A 17,723-nucleotide genomic window follows, 5' to 3' on the forward strand; every position below is an offset into this window, starting at 1 on the left:
TATGTTTTCCGGGGCCCGAAAGAATACTGCAAACCCCAGCTGGCGTGTCTTCCCCAAGGGAAGTCCTGGCTTTGCCCAGGGCAGCCTCTCTCCTCCCCCCTCCTAAACCCTGGTACTCTGATCCTTGATGAGGATGAAGACAGTGTATTCCTCTACAGCTGGTGTGAGCGTGCATGCGCACGTGTGTGGCTGGTGAACTGCGGAAATGTCCGCGCGTCCCGGTGTATTTTCTCTACTTGGCTTGGATGTGGATGTACCCGCTGCTGCCGCGCCACCCAAGAGCGGAAAAAAAAAAGGCGGTGGGGAAGAAGCACTGGCACATGCCAGGGTCGCCGTAGGTGGCAGCGGCCGGCGCATGCGCACGCGCACACTTGCCGGGCCACGAACGGCGAGGGGCGCGCGCCCCTTTCGCGCGCGCATGCTTGCGCTATCATAGGCTCCCCCAGCCTGCGTTCTGGTCGGAGCCGCTTCGGCGCGTGCGCGCGTTATCTCCGGCTGACTCGCCTAGTTGTGTTTTTTTTTTTTCCCTCCCCTAGCTCTCCCAGCCTTTCCAACCTCCCGCACTCCACCCCCGCCCCACCAAACCTCCCCCTCCTCCCCCCGGAATGGGGTTCGCGCTGCTCCGGGTCGCGCGCCCAGTGGCCGGCTCGCGCTGTCAGCGTCCGCCCAGCTCGCGCCGCCTCGCGCTCCCCCTCAGTCAGTGGCGCCGAAGGCTCCGTTAAACGGCGGCGGCGGCGGCGGTTCCTGTTTCCGTTTCTTCCTCTCCTCCCCGCGTCAGGAGTAGCATCCTCCTCCACTCCACCACCCCTCCCACTCCCACTCCCCCTTCCCGGGGCAGCGACGGCCGGAGGCGGCGGTGGTTGGAGACGAGCCCCTGGAGCTCTCCTCCCCTCCCTCCACGGGTAAGGGGGCGTCGGGGCGTCGCGCGGGGCTGGGGCTGGGGGGTCCCCGGCGGCGGGGAAAGCGGGGGGACCCGGGCAACCCGAGGACTTGGGGCCGCTTCTTTCCTCCCGGGCCTGCGGCTGCCGCTTAAACAGCGGTTCCCGGAAGGAGCCGGGGAAAGAATTTCCCCTCCCCCCCTGCCCCTCCATCCCTCCGGGGACCCTGGAGCTGGGGGCTTGGGGGGGGAGCAGCTCCAGGTGTGGGGAGCCCCGGGGTAAGTGGGGCCGGGGCGTCTCCTGCCTGGGGCGGCAGGGGCGCTGTTGCTCACCTCGAAAAAGCGCATCCTGCCCAGGGGGTAAGGGAGATGGGTTTGGGGGCTCTCGTCCTCCCCTTCTCCTTCACCTCCCGCTCAGGTCACGCACTCGGGCCGGTGGGCATCGTCGTGCGCGGGTTTTTAATGCTCCGAATGGAAATGGGGGGATGGATCTGCACCCAGACCCACCCCCTTTGCCGGGGTGGGGAGGAAGAGGGAGCAGCCCCTCATCTTTAGGGGTGCGGGCTTTAAGAAGGGGGGCTCGCACCTCCTTTTAATGGAAGGGTAATGATGACTTGACTCTGAATGCTGGAGGGCGAGGGGGTGGTGGTGATAGAAGAGCTAATCATCCCTTTAGTGGGGAGGGTTGCCCTGCCTTCCAGCCTGGGCCGTGTCCCGTGCATCACCTGTTATCCACTGACAGTTCACTTTGGGGGATGCAGCCTTGTGGCACCCTGAACACCAGAGAACTACTGCATGAACTACTCTAAAGTTGGGTGCCGCTGGCCACATCTGGGTTTAACCTTGGTTTGATTTTGTAGGCTTGAGTCTTCCTTTATGTTGGGGGGGTAGGTAGGAAAATAGAGCAAGGCACATAAAATTCCACGTACTATATTTATTTAAGCCAGTTCAGGAGACTGAAGTCACTATTTCCATTCGGCAACCGTAGACCTGCAATTGCCAGTTTGAGGTTTCCTAGGACGATTTTCAGTGATTTTTTTTTACAGTTTAAATGAAAACTCACAAGTAATTGGCTAATTTTTGCTTAAAGCCAGTGGATGAAGTAGGTTTCATAATAGGTTTTTTTTAGTCATCAAAGATGCTTTTTATTTTCTTGCTGATAACTTTGCATATTTGATTTTATGAAGTAGTTACACTTTTAAGAAGTATTATGTTGAAAATGTATTATGGAAGCAATTAAATCTATTTAGGCACTGTAGGGTTATCTATGCTTACTGGAAAAAGTTGTGGTATTACTTTGGCTAAAATAATTTTTCTTTCAAAAGCTGTTCCATAAAGTGACCACCAATGCTTCTCTAATCTTTTATATTACAATACAGGATTTTGAGATTAAAATATTTACTTATGATTTATGAGTAACTCATTCAAGAGAGAATTAAGAGAGTTAAGAGTTAAGAGAGAATCCAGATTTGAAATTGTGGATCATAGAAGTTTAGTTTCTCCAGAATTTAGGCAATCAGGAATGAAAAGGATCTAAAAACTACTGAAGTTGCTTTGGAGGCATAACATTTTCTTTTTACAGCTTTAGAACTACAGAATTCTTAAATTGAAGAGCTTGCTGAACAGCTGGAAGGAAACTTGCATAGATGGCAGAAACAGATGCAAAAATATTTTCTTTATCTATGATCAAGCAATGAATTAGGCGAACAAAAGTAGAAAGTGTTATACAGAATGATAGAATCTAGTTTGTTGGGATAGTGAATTTAGATTAATTTCATTGAAATGTAGAATTGTAGAAAGTTTCTATTTTAAACAATTTTTGCTTTTAACTGAAAAATCATTTTGTAAGTGTCCAGATGTATTTTCCTGTATGTCATTTGTTTAAGATGGATGAGATTATAAAAATCTTTCTGATTAATTCCTGCAGTTCTTTGGTATGTTTTTTTTTAAATTTCAAGCACTCTGACCTGAAAATTTTTGGAAAATGTTGAATTTTAGTACTTGTAAATGACTTGGTACAACCAGTGAGTGCATCGTATTTGTAGCTTGCATGCAGTTACAACATTAGTAGTATGGTCTGGAGGGGGAGCTAGTGCCAAAGCAAAGTGTAGCTTAATTTATGCTGGAACTTTCAAAAAGCCTGAATCAGATTTCCTGTGACCAGTATTATTATTATTATTAAAAGGGCATGAGAACATATATTTGCATATATAGTTATTTGTAGGTACTAATCAGGAATATTAGAATGTATGTTTTGTGTAGAACAAATAATAGGTTTTTTTTTCTTTCAGTTTTTGTGGTCTGAAATTTTGGAAAGCGAATAGAAACAATAACCATTTAATTTTCTCATTTAAAACAACTGTGAATGTGTGGTCAAGAACTTAATGTATGATCATGTTTTGTCGTGCTGGGTGCAACATAGTAGAAACAAGTCTCAAAGGAGAGAGTTAAGGAGAGAGGCAAGCTTTGCCAAGTTCTTAGTGCTTCTTTGTAACCTTTTATTTAAAATAACCAATCCATAATTTTGAAATTTTAGCCACACCCAGGCATAGTGTAAGAGATCAGAATGTGTATAAGCAAGTGCATTCAGTGTGCATGAGTAAATCTGTATAGTCTTCAGAAACTTTATAGGTCTTTTTTGATGAGGAATTGGGTTGTTCATACATCTAGAGAGTAGGGATCCCAAGGTCACTTCCTAACTGCTTCCTCCTGCAATGTATCGCAGTGAGTTAACCAGCTGACTTATTAAATTGGATTGGTGCCTTTTGAATATAAAGCAATGTTATTTTGTTGTTTTTTTGCATTTTCATTTAGATTTATAAACTGTAAGCCAGTTAAGTATGTTAATTTATTTCTCTGATAGTCCAAATCAAAGTTAGAATCTGGTGGTGATAGCCATCTTAAAAATATTAGAATATTTGTCTAGAAAAGGATGGATTTGAGGGTGTTGGGTTGTATTCTTTTCAGTAAGTCTTATGTAAATAAGTATCGGTATATACTTTTAAAGTAAAAACAATTTTCTTTTTAAGGTATAATAACATCTGTGGGCAACAGAATAGTGAGGAACATTTGTATGAAGTGTTTAATGCTATGAGGTAAACATAATTTTATAAAAATTGCTAGACTATTTTGTTTACCTTGCATATCTTTTAGGATAGTTGCTTTTGGTTTGCTATATAGTATTTGTGAATTTATGATCTTTTGAATGTTAAATATGCCTTTTATTGCACACATTTTGCAAACTGTGAAAGAATTGTCTTCATTTAAGTTTATAATCTGTAGTAATAAACATAAAACTAAGCTACCTGAATAAAGAACTGTTTCTCTATTTGTTTTCTAATAGAAAATATCTTTGAAAACCATGTCTAAAAGCCCTGATGTCATGATGTCTAAAGGCACAAAGGGACTTTGACTTTTCATTTCAGCATCACTAATGTTTTATTGACTTCTGAAACTGGATCTGATGGCAACTTTAGGTTCCAGTCATAATTTCAGTTTAGTAGGTGGGGATGATAGAGGAATAGATCCTGGATTTTCTTTTGGGACTTCTGGTGGTTCTATGTTTTATGTTTATCTTCTGTACAGTGTGGGGTTTCTCTTCTGCCGTCTGGACTATCAATTCCTTTCCTTTAATCAGACTTTCAATTACTTGTGCTGCCATTATAATAAGCGGAAATTTTAGTTGAACTAAAAAGAATGTATAGATAAAAAGTATAGCTTTTTAAAAAACTTTTTTATTTAAAGACATTTTCTTTACAGATAACTACCTCTATCACCTGGTTCGTCCCCCACCCCCCCAACAACTGCAACGAAAAGTAAAAACCTTCCACTTTGAGCATACATTTTTAAAAAAAGGAACAAAGTTAAGCTCTGTAACCCTTGTGGTATGAGTTTTTGGCACAAGGAAAATGTGTTTGTTTATGATGATATCTATTGCATGTACTTGCATATACATGCACACAAACTTTTAGCCTTATTTTTAGGAGGAAGAAAAATTAGTATGCACAATATTATGCTAGTATTAGCCAAGTTGCAATGGAGGTTTTACTAGCCCCTGTTAAACTTGAGAGGAAGCATTGTATAGTGTATAGAGAACAGGCCTGGATTCAAGTGCCCCCTCACTGTGTGGTCTTGGGGAAGTCCTTTAATTTCTCAGTTTCTCTAAAGTGGCAGAGAAGATGCTGACTTGCATTGATAAGGGGGGAGTTTCCTCTCTCCAGAGTTCCATATACCAATGAAATAAAATATCCTAGTTCCTATTCCTCATATTAAACTCTAGAAAAGAGAGATATGTTAGTTTCAGAATGTTATTTCTCATGAAGAATAGTTTTTTGTACTTGTTGAAAACTAAAGTCTCTCATTACTTGTATCATTGAAAATAATTTTTTTTTTTTTGCAAAGAGAATTTTTTTTTCGGAGAACTTTTAATGTGATTTTATTGGGCAACAATGAATTTATGACTTGCTGACATGTTTCAGCTTCATCTTTGCAGTGATACTTTTTCTTTCTGGAAGTATTATATGAATATTTCCTTTCAAATTATGACAGTATTTCCTTTAACATTATACCAATATTTAATTGTTTGCTATACTGTAATTTTTTCTTTGAGGGTTTAGAATCTGAAAACTTTAATTATCATGTTGAAATAGTGCATCTATTTTCTGTTTCCTGTTTTTGAGCTTTTTTTGAATAAATAATGGCATATCTGAACATTGATTTAGGTTTCAGATGGCCACTATTTTCTCTTCCTATTACAGTCATGGTTAATGGAAGTATAAATAAAGTTCACAGTTTATAAAATAAGTAATAAAAATGTTGAGGTGTTCATCAGTTACAATAATAGATGTGAATAGGAAATTAAGCTGTATTTTTGTTTTCTGATTGGCACTGTCAGAAGCATTTCCTGATGTGAACTTTAAATGAAAAAGCAACCACTTCCTGAATATAATGAATATAAATAAAAGATTTGACTATTTGGAAATAATCCAGACATAAAGAAAAGTAAACTAGTCTAATGCACGGGACAGGTTCCCCCCCAAAAACAAACAAACAAACAAATGAAGACTAGTATTTAAAAACATCATCTTGGCTAATTTTGTGGTGGTTTTAAAAATTGCAGTTATGTTTTAGTTTCCAAACTACGTGTTGCCAAGAAATAGTGAATTCAACTATAGTATGAATAGTAAGTTGGTTTTTAAAAAAAATATGATTAAGACCATTAACCAGAATTTATTAAATTTGCACCAAGCCAAATTTTAGGAAGGACTTCAGTATTACCCTCTTTGAATTGTGAAATGGTAAATCCTTTGGATACAAAATTTTTCTTTTTATATAAGTTCATTTAAAAGCTACATATACCTGTGTATATATGATATGTAATATCTTCTTACAAATATATACATAGAGTGTGGACTACCTGAGTGTCTGCAGTAGGGAGAGGAATGGATAAAACTTACTTCAGTTTTGGTGATTTTTTTGGGGGGGAAGAGTGGTTGTGGTGGGCTGCCTTCAAGTGAGGCAGAATTTGACATGCTGTGTGGTCTGCTTTAGCTGGAGAGGAGTGAGGAATGGGGTAAATAGGTTTCTTCCTTCCTTTAGTTTTCCTTTCTTCTTTTCCCCCACCTCTTTTCTTTTTCTTTCTTCCGTTTGTCCATCTACTGGAAAAGATTGGAGATGGGCAGGGGAGGGATATGCAGTAAGAACCAAAGTCTTAGATGAGGGAGGAAGTATGGATGAGATCAAAGTCATAGGTGGTGAAGCTTTGGCAAAAAAGTGGGATAGCTTTTGATTAAGTAAATTTTTTATTTAAGTAAATTTCCTATACTAAAATTCTAGTCCTCTTTCTCATTTATGGATTTTCAAAAGTTTTGTCAGAGGAGCATAAATTCTAAATGCAAATGCTATCAAAGCTAAAAAGGCTTCAAGAATGGACCATGTGATCGTATTGTCTTTTTTCTAGAACCAGTCTTGCTAAAGTTCAGAGAGATTGATTATGAGAAGGTTGTACCACTAGGTGATGAATTTTCCTGCCCCAGCAACTTAATAGAACATTTCATAAGTTACAGAGGGGTCGTGATCTGTGTCAATGGAGGGAATATTCACATTGATCATTCACTCTCTTTTCAGTGGAAAATATTGTAGGATTTCAGAACTTGAAACAATAGACAATTTGAGAGTTGAGGAAAGAGAATGGGAAAGGCCAGAAATTAAAATTCTTGCTAACATCCGTATCTAGAGCTTTAATGCTAGTTAGGTGAAATCCTGTAGTAATAGAGGCAAGATAGGCCTTACTGTCATCTGTGAAACAGAAATCACAGCTGACTGGAGCTCCATTTTAAAATAAAACTCCACTTAGATTTAGCAAATATTGGAAATGTTAATTTGGTACTTCTCACCAGGACAAAAATGTTCTTAGGATGAGAGAAGTATGAAGGAGTCTGTCTTTAATGTTCAATGAGTAAACAAAGAATATTAGGCTTTCTTGAATTAAGTCAACTATATGTAGGGTATGTATACGTATATTAGAAGTTAAAAATAATAAACATGTAGAGAAACCTTTTAATGTATTATTAGCAGTACATTCATTTTAACTTAAACACTAACAGAATCATTTTATTATAGTGGCAGAAAGATGTAAGGAAAATGAAATCTCCAAAGAATTCTTCTGTACCTGGAGCAACTTGCCAGATCTAGAGGAGAGAACCTTTCAGCTGTAACTGACTGCAGAGTCCCACCCACAGCAGTGCAGATGGATCTAAAGGGAAAGATGATGAATAACCAAAGTCTTTTCAAGGAAACTGTGTACAGGTTCCTTAAACTTCATGACATGTGCAGTTTCTGTAATTCTTCCTTGTGATGGCTTCTGTACCATTTAGAGGCAGGGTATTTTAGCTTTTGGGAATTTTGAAGAGGAGAAGAATCTGAAATCAGGAAGAAACAGCAGAATTTTTATCATTTTACACATTTTTGGGAAAACTTCTTGGATCTCAACGACAGCTCTACTCTAATGCTTCATTGTGATGTGAAGATAACCCAGGATTCTTGAAGGCTGTGTGTCAGCATACCATAAGCTTTATTGGTCCTACCAAGCCTGAAGGACTTTCAATATGGCCTTGTTTACATATTTAAATCTATGCTCTAGCTTAACTAAACTCATAGAGGCTTAATGGGGAGTTTGAGGTTTTTCAGCAACAGCAGCTTTCAAAGATCATTTGGTGAAGAGCAGAGAGCACTGCTGTTTGTATCAGTGGAAGGGTTACCACATTGCCAAAATTTGTGGCTCCTTGAAGTGTCCTTAGAAGAACCTTTTCATTTCTTGGACTTTTAAAAATATGTCTCCAAGGAGTTAAAATTAAGTCTTAGTTTTTGTTGTAAGTAATTTACAGCAATGATATATTTATTTAATTGTTCTTTAGCAGTAATACTAAATCCTCACATTTATGTGGTACTTTAAGATGTAAGAAGCACTTTCACAACAGTGCTATAAGGTTGATGGTCTAAGTATTATTATTCCTATTTGAATGAGGAAACAGGCTTAGAGCTGAACCTAGGTGTCCCGAGTCCATGATGGATGCTATTCTTACTATACCACTGTGCCTCTGGAGTGGTGTAATGGAAAGAAATGAGAAGAGTAAGTAATGAAACTTAAGTTCTAGTTCTGGCTCTACCACAAATTAGCTATATGATCTAGAATGCAAAAACAAAACCTCATCTCTCTGGATATCAGTTTCTTCTTTTGTAAGGTGAGGAGTTTGGACTTAAATGATGGCTGTCCTTTCCATATATAAAGTTATATGATTTGAATGGTTCAAAATAAAACAATTTTGAGTTACCATTTCACAGCCATCAAACTGGCAGAAATAATTAAAAGCAATAAAACTCAGTGTTGGAGGTGTTCTCATAGACCCTTTTTGACAGCATTTTATCAGTATGCCATAGAAGTTACCAAAATCATTGTATTCATTGACCCAGTTATTCCACTGTTAAGTATTATGCCCTGAAAATGTTACAGAAAAACAGAACACAAAAAGCTGTTTTCATAGCATTATTATAAATAATTGCAAAAGACTGGAGAAACAAATATCCAACAGTAAGAGAATAGTGAAATAAATTGTGGTACATAAATGCAGGAATAGAATTTGGTTAAGTCTCACAACTATAAGGAGTACAAAGAAATCTAGAAAGACCATTATGAAACAATGCAAAATAAAAAAGCCAAAGTAAAAATGAATGGGCAAAAAATTCTGATTTGTGGGGCTTCAGTAGGAATGACTGAAAAAGTTCAATTTTCTGCATTGAAATTAATTTTAATATAAATGGTTGCTAAGCAAATTTAATTAGTTGCATTGTTTAATATTGTTTTTAACGAGTCATTTAATTAAAAAAATTAGAAAGCTATTTAAATCTAGCCATTCTGTAACCCTTTTTTTCTTTTCTGGATTGCACTTTACTTAAATTTTCTTGTTGGCCATCTCTTAATGGGCAAATCTCTTAAGAATTAATTGATAGTTTTCCAAACTGTGGGGCCAGGATTGTGTGAGACCTTTTGAGATTAGTAGAGGAGAGAGTGAGGAAAGGATGTGAAGTAGTGGCCAAGATGATTGGATGTTTTAAAGTACAGCTCCCATGCAGGTGTGTCTACCTTTTTTCAGTAGAAATAAAGTTCAAATCAAATCCACCAAAATTGATTTAATTCCTTCTAGCTGGTGAGTAGTATCAGAAAGGGAACAAGCACCCATCAGCTCACAGACCTTCTTTTGCTTGTCCTGTCCCTTCTTCCTGGACACTCTGCTCACTGTGGAAGCCTCTTGGGGGTTGAATAGATGTTTGGTGCACCTCAGCCCTTATCTGAAGCTCCCTCTTCATTAGTCCCACTTGAATGGGGTGGGATGTGGAAGATAGGTCCCCCAGGTGCTGGCCTACTTTGCTTCACTTACAGAGGAAGGGAGTTCTTGGGTCTTAGGTTGAGGATAGACTTAAAACCTCCTTTTACCTTTCCCTTGCCTCTGACCCCAGGTACCTGGTTGGTTTTGTGAAGGTTTAAAAGTTGGGGATGACCTGCCTACTACTGTTATGTTTACCTCTTTATTTTTGGGAGGCAGTATAGTACAATGGAGAGAGCACTGAATTTGGTGTCAGAAGCATTGGAGTTTTTCAAGCAAAAGCTAGAGGACTCTCTGGCTGGTATTTAGTAGAGAAGCTTCTTCTTCCAGGTGTGGGTTTAGAGTGTAGTCCAACCTCTGGAATAGAGTCTGTCCTCTGAGGGACCTTTCAACTCTGAAATTCTATGATTCTATGATCTGTGTTCAGATCCCAGCCTTGCCACTTCCTACCCTGTGTGACTGAGCAAATTATTCAACCCCTGTGAGCCTCAGTTTCCTCATCTAAAATGAAAGGATTGTTTTAGATGACATGGCAGGTCCCTTACATATCTAAGATCATAAGATCTTTTTAAAGTGAATGGCACAATGATTAATGCTTTATTTTATATATGTGTAAAAGTTTTATGGGAATAAAAATGAGCCAAGAAATGTTTATTATATGAAAACCTGGATATGACAAATTTCATTCATTTATTAATTTAGTAAAAGGACACGTTTGGAAACCACCTCCCTAGCATTACCTTTGAATTCTGTATAAACATTATTAGAATTTTCAAATGAAAAAGGCATAGCCATTATAATGAGGCTTGGAAGTGAGAAAGTTGTATAAACCTACCTAGTAGTTAATAATGAAAAAAAATGCCACCTCTTTGTACTGACAATTTCAAAAGTCTGTGATGAAGTTCTGTAGCTAACTGTTAAATTAGTAAAAGTAAATTTCATCTGGGCAGCCAGGTGGTATAGTGGATAGAACTCTGGCCTAGGAATCAGGAAGACTCCTCATCCTATGTTCAAATTTGGCCTCAGGCGCTTACTAGCTGTGGGACCCTGGGCAAGTCACTTAACCCAGTTCCTCATTTGTAAAGTGAGCTGGAGAAGGAAATGGCAAACCACTCCAATATCTTTGCCAAGAAAACCCTAAATGGGGTGATGAAGGGTTGGACATAACTGAAAAATGGCTGAAAAAAACAACAAAAAGTTTTTCTTTTTTTCCTGCTTTGGTGGGATTGTGCTGTTTGGGGAAATACCGGGCCATCAAGTCAGGGGTCATGGATAGGACTGTAAGATGCAGAGCTGAAAGGGAACTTCTTTTACAGATGAAGAAATTGAGTATCGGAGAGGTGAGATAACCTCATGGACACAAAGGTAGTAAATAAGGCCAGGATTCCAACTTAAGTCTGTTCCAAATTCATTATTTTTCCGCCTATACTTTGCCTTTGGTTGGATTGGACTGTGCTGTCCCTGGTTTCCAGGAATGAAAAAAACGTGATTAGTTTCTAGGATATCTCTAGGAGACAGATATGGATAGATGGACCTCCCTCTAAAAATGGAGAAGAAACTTTTAATAACTGCAGTTCGTGGTTTGGAAATGGGAGTATGCTGAAGGGGCAGGTGATATAAATGCAATATTTAAAATTAATGACAAAGGGCTGTAATGAATAAAGAAATTATACTAGAGGCAGAAACATGATTAATATTTCATCCTTGAATATAATTTGTACTAGTTAGTTGCAGACATTGGGTGGCTATAAACTACTGAAGTCAGATTTTCAGTGAAGCTAACAGAATGAATGATAAAGCGTTCATTAAACACTTGGTATGTACTAGGCCTCAGATACTTACTGTGTGACTCTGGACAAGTAAGTTAACTGTGTTTGCCTCAGTTCCTTATCTGTAAAATGAGCTGGAGAAGGGAGTGGCAAACCACTCTAGTATCTTTGCCAAGAATACCCCAAATGGATTCATGAAGAAGAATTGGACATGACTAAAATGACTTAACTGTAAATGTGCTAGGCACAATGCTTAAGTACTGCGAATAGAGACACAAAAAAGTCAGTTGATAACCTGCAGAGATCCTAAATTCTAATGTGGGAAGACAACACAGGCAGGGATGTTGGGAAAGCAGGAAATGACTTGGCATTATGGCCAGGCATAAATGACCAAGAAATGAGGTGGAGACCTGGAGCTCATGTGTCAGTGGCCCAGTGTCCTGGGGGCCAAGACCAAGATTGAAATATGCGGAAGCGGATGTATACCCCTAAAAGAATTTTGTTTTGTGTTAATTTGGAAGGTTATAGTCTAATAAGACTGCCATTGTGTTGTATGAGAAACAAGAAAATCAGTATTTTTAATAGCTTTTCCCCCCAAATAATATTACTCTGCCTGATCATATACCTTATGCACCAGACTTAGCTCTGAATGAGTTGGTTGTTTAAAAAAGAAATCCTCCTTTAAAGGACAAAAATTTGGCACCACTGGGAATATCAATAGGAATGTATATCAGGCTTTAAAGGTAGTTCTAGTTTTTTCATTTAATTTTTGATCTGTTTTTGTTTTGATATAGCACACCCTTTTCAACAAAATACGTAAATATCTCTTGCCTCTGAAAGAGAGGACATTCTTGCAAAATAGTAATTAAAATTTCCAAGGAAAGATGAGTATGTTTTAACTTTAATGATTTGGCACTGAACTTTGCATGTTACTTGATTTATGTTGTGTTTTACTGTGTTCTTTTGTTTCAGTCGTGTCTCACTCTCTGTGACTCCATTTAGTGGTTTGCCATTTCATTTTCCAGCTCATTTTACAGATGAAGAAACTGAGGCAAACAGGGTTAAGTGACTTGCCTAGGGTCGCAGTGGATTTATAATCAGGTCTCCTGACTCTACACCCACGTGATCTATCCATTACGCCACCTAGCTGCCTGATTTACTGTATTCTACGTTGGGAATATTTGGTATATTTCTTTTTACTGTCACTTCTCCTATGTACAAGGATGCAGGCATTTTTGTTCTTTATAGGAATGCCTGGAAATGTTAGTGGTTGGGCAAGAGTAACAACTACTTGGATTGTAATCTTTGCATGAGGCATCAGATGGTACTTCAAGCTGCTCCCATTCTCACACATGTGAGACTTTAGGCTGTCTGCTTGAGGACTGCACAAACCATGGAAAAACCTTCTCCATTCAAGCTGAATATTTAGTGTCTGCTTAGGTTCTATCTCATTTCAGTCTAAGCTTTAAAGAATAAAAACAATCATTTTAATATTTCATAATTTTATGAGAATGGCTCATATTCTCATTTTCATTAAAATGCTCATCTCTTACCTAACTTCATGTAACTCAAAGGAATATATGTTTTCATTACATACTAAAGTATATTTGCTGGACAGAATTGGACATAAAAGATATAACATTAAAATTCCTAAGCAGTTGACAACCTTCAAGATGTGAACTCTCAACTTCCCATTGGTTGTCCCTGTAAAGAATTCTTGACTTCATTTTTGCCCAGACAGCAGATTACTTAAATGCTACTTACAAAGAAGAGTTATGAAGTTGCCCAGTATCTAAGTCATAGAGGAAAGGAATGGAGGGAACAAATATTAAATGCCTCCTGTGCCAGGCACTCTGCTAAGCACCATACAAACATCTCAACAGTGGTGGAAGGCAGGTGCTATTATCCCCATTTTACAATTGAGAAAACTAGTCTGAGACTGGATTTTAATTCATATCTTCCTGACTCTATGCTTAGTTCTCTGTCCACTGCAGCACAATGGCAGGTGGCACCTATTTTCTGACTACTTCATGCCTCATTGCCTGGTAAACACCATTTTTTCTGAGGGTCCTTGAAGTGTCTTTTTCCTCAAAATCACCATGAGTTGCCTCTGTGGGCATGGAGGTCACAAGAAATCATGTTAGTCTCTTCTAATTTGTTTGAAGCTGGCTGCCTGTTTGTCTTACCCGGGCCTCACGTGTTTGCTGTAAAGCAATGCATGGTCTTTGTTTTAGGTGCTGCAGTATTTCAGGATATTATGTGACCTAATTTACAAGTTCCTTTTCCATCAATCCCTAGTTGTTACCTAAGCCATAGACACTGTCTGGTGCCTTCTGGATGGGAATAATGTGAGAGAATGATAGCTGTGAGGTCATATTCATTTCTGTGAATCCATATTATTCTATTGGGAACAGTGATACCCTTTCCCTTACATTCACATTAGTCAGTTGTTAAGAGCACAGGAGACAAAAAAGAACCAGTCCTTGCTCTCAGGGAGCTTCAATATATACACATAATGGAAATAATCTATTTACTTAAATAAATGCAGTTTTGATACTATGAGGGGAAGGATCATATGGAAAGGCCTCATGGCACTTTGAAGGGAACTCAGAATTCTGTAAGGCAAAGGTGAGGAGGGGGTCCATTCTAGGCATAGGGTACAGAGCCTGTGCAAAGTCACACAGGTGGGAAATGGGGTATTGTATACAAAGAACAGCAGGTAGGCCAGTTTGGCTGGTCTCAGAATGTACAAAGGGGAGTAATTAGCCTAGAAAGGCAGGCTAGAGCCAGATTGTGAAAGACTTTAAATGCCAAACACAGAAGTTTGTAATTTATCCTAGAGGAAATAAGCTGCTACTGGAACTTCTGGAGTAAGAGCACAGTGATGTGGTTAGAGCTGTTCTTTTAGGATTATCATTTTGGCAGCTATGTGGAGGATGGATTGGACGGAGGAGAGACTTGAAGTAGGGACCAGTTAGGAAGCTATTGTAATTTGTTTAGCCATCCTTAATCAAGGGGCATGTATTTCTCCTCAGCATTTTGCTGTTATTAGTAGTGCTGCTATGAATATTTTTGTGCATGAGTATCCTTTTCTGTTACTGTTAGCCTTATCACAGAAACCAAATAGTGTGATCACTGGTTCAAAGGATATAGAAAATTTAGTAACTTTTCTTGCAAACTTCAAAATTGTTTTTATGAAAAATGTTGTCTTTAACAGCATCTCCAACATTAATTTTTTCTTTTACTATTTTTAACAGTCTGGTGGGTGTGTAGTTTATATATATAATATTTCATTTTCCCCCAGATTACATGTTAAAACAAATTTTAACTTTTTTTAAAGTTTAGAGTTCCAAATTCTATTTTTCCTTTTTAAAAAATATTTCTTTTATTTTAGAAAAATACTAAAACTTAAAAACATAATAAGAAAAGAAAAAGAAACATAAATTTAAATATAAAATAAGAAAAGAAAAAAAAGATGTCCTGTGCATAGCAGAACATAAAAGATTCAGAATATGTAGCAATAACTTTCCATTTCAAAAAAGTCTATATATTAAATACTTTTAAAAATTAATTTATTTTGGTTTATCAACAATCATTTCCATGTGCTTTTGAGTTTAAAATTTTTCTCTCCCTCCCTCCCTTCTTCCCACCCTCCCCAAGACATTACGCAATCTGATATAGGCTATACATATACATTCCTATTAAACATTTTCACATTAGTGATTGTTGTAAGAAAGAATTAGAACCAGTAGGAGGAACCACCAGAAAGAGGAAACAGAACTCAGCAGGAAAAAAAAATAGCAGATAGTATGCTTTGATCTGCATTCAAACTCCATAGTTCTTTCTTTGGATGTGGATAGCATTTTCCATCACGAGGCCTTTGGAGATGTCTTAGATCCTTGTATTGCTGGGAAAGGTTAATATTAGTCATTGTACAACATGGCTATTATTGTGTACACCATTCTCCTGGTTCAGCTCACTTCACTCAACATCAGACCATACAAGTCTTTCTAGGTTTTTCTGGAGTCAGCCTGTTCATCATTGCTTATAGCACAATTGTATTCCATTACATTCATATACCACAACTTGCTCAGCCATTCCCCAATTGATGGGCATCCTCTCAATTTCCTATTCTTTGCCACCACAAAAAGAGCTGCTATGAATATTTTTGTACATGTGGGTCCTCTCCCCTTTTTTATGATCATTTTGGAATACAGCCCTAGTAGTGCTATTGCTGGGTCAAAGGGAATGAACATTTTTATAGTCCTGTTTTGTCATGCTGGCCAATCTGATAGGTGTGATGTCGTACCTCAGAGCTGTTTTGATTTACATTTCTCTAATCATGATTTAGAGCATTTTTCATATGTTTATAGATGGCTTTAATTTCTTCATCTGAGAACTGTCTGTTCATATCCTTTGACCATTTATCAATTGGGGAATGACTTGTTTTATAAATTTGACTTAATTCTCTATATATTTTCGAAATGAGGCCCTTATCAGAGACACTGGCCGTAAAAATTCTTTCCCAATTTTCTACCTTCCTTCTAATCTTGGTTGCATTGGTTTTATTTGTGCAAAAACTTTTCAATTTAACATAATCAAAATTATCCATTTTGCTTTTCATAATGTTCTCTGTCTCCTCTTTGGTCATGAATTCTTCTGTTCCCCATAGATCTGATAGTTGAACTATTCCTTGCTCTCCCAGTTTGCTTATAGTATCAGTCTGGCATCCATTTATGTGCCTACAAATATCTATTTAAGATCAGCAAAAGGTACTAAGTTATATTTTTATACCAGTCTCCATAATAATAGATACCGTTGACATAGCACTTTATACATATTATTATAGCCTTTGAGCCCCACAACAACCCTGTGAGGTAGGTACTCTTATTATCCTCATTTTACAGTTGAGGAAACAGGCCTTGAGGTTAAGTAAATTACTTGCCCAGTGTCATGACTAGTGAGGTGTCTGAGGCAGAATTCAAACTCAGGTCTTCCTGATGTCACTCCAGTGCTCAATCTACTGTGTTCCTTCTTCAATAGCCAACATAATCCTTAAGGCTTTAAGGTTTGCAAAATGCTTTTACCTATATTATCTCATCTGATTAATCTGTTAGATAAAGTAGTAAGTCAAAAAGATTATTAATAGGCTTTTAACACTTAATTATGTGGCCTTTATTAGCCATGACTGGAGGAAGAGAGACCTATCTTTTGGAAATATTTTAGAGTAAACAAGGTTGTTTATTTTTATCTCTTCATTAAATATGAAGGAGTGGGTTGAATTATACAGTCTAAGGTCTCTTCTAGTTCTAACTGGTGTGTGACAAATGTGATTCGTTTCAGGTCACGCCTCGGGAAATTTCATAAGCACAACTATAGATTTACTTTAAAATTTTTTCTTCATACCTTTTGTTTTTATATCACGTATGTTTTCTTTCTTTTCTTTTTTTTTTTTTTGGCGAGGCAGTTGGGATTAAGTGACTTCCCAGGGTCACACAGCTAATAAATATCAAGTGTCTTGTGTGAGACTGGATTTGAACTCAGTTCCTCCCCACTCCAGGGCTGGTGCTCTATCCACTGCACCACTACCTATGTTTTCTAATAAATCCATCCCCTTTCTCCCCTTCTAGAGAGCCATCCCTTGTAAAAAAGGAAAAGAAAAACAATTCAACAAACTAATAAACATATTGAAAAAATCTGAATCTGTAGAAACACACCCATAGGGGATAGTCATTCTAATTTTTTTGGGGGGGAGGGGCAGGTTTGGTTATTATAATTTCACATCATCCAGTTTTTTGTTCTTTTCAGTTACATCATTGTTGTGTATATTTAGGTTTTTGGTTTGCTTAATTCAGTTTGTAACAGTTCACAGAAGTCTTTCCAGGCTTCTTTCATCATATTCATCATTTCTTACTGCACATATAAATATTCATATGAGTCTTTCCAGGCCTAATTCATCATGTATCCATCCTTTCATATATCGCAGTAATATTCTATTACATTCATGTACAACTTATTTAATCATTCCCCAATCACTATATAGGTCTGACTTTTTAAAAATCAATTTTATTTAATTCTCTTCCACCTTTTTTTCCCCCTCCCTCACACATTGAGAAGGCAAGAAGAATAAAACCCATCACAAATGTGTAGTTGTGCAAAACAAATTCTCACATGACCATGTCCAAAAAAAAAAAA

At 38.1% G+C, this 17,723-nt stretch overlaps 1 protein-coding gene across 1 annotated transcript in view; it reads left to right on the top strand.

The window, feature by feature from the left end:
- The first annotated feature begins 461 nt into the window (after positions 1 to 461).
- Positions 462 to 17,723, top strand: part of FUT8 (fucosyltransferase 8) — a 443,858-nt gene continuing 426,596 nt past the window's right edge. Inside the window, exon 1 of the mRNA XM_021004648.2 lies at positions 462 to 902. The gene's annotated coding sequence lies outside the window, so the exon portion shown is untranslated. The remainder of the gene's footprint in view (positions 903 to 17,723) is intronic.

This window comes from Phascolarctos cinereus, unplaced genomic scaffold (genome assembly GCF_003287225.1).
Source record: "Phascolarctos cinereus isolate Bilbo 61053 unplaced genomic scaffold, phaCin_HiC Scaffold_3;HRSCAF=262, whole genome shotgun sequence".
Classification (NCBI taxonomy): domain Eukaryota; kingdom Metazoa; phylum Chordata; class Mammalia; order Diprotodontia; family Phascolarctidae; genus Phascolarctos; species Phascolarctos cinereus.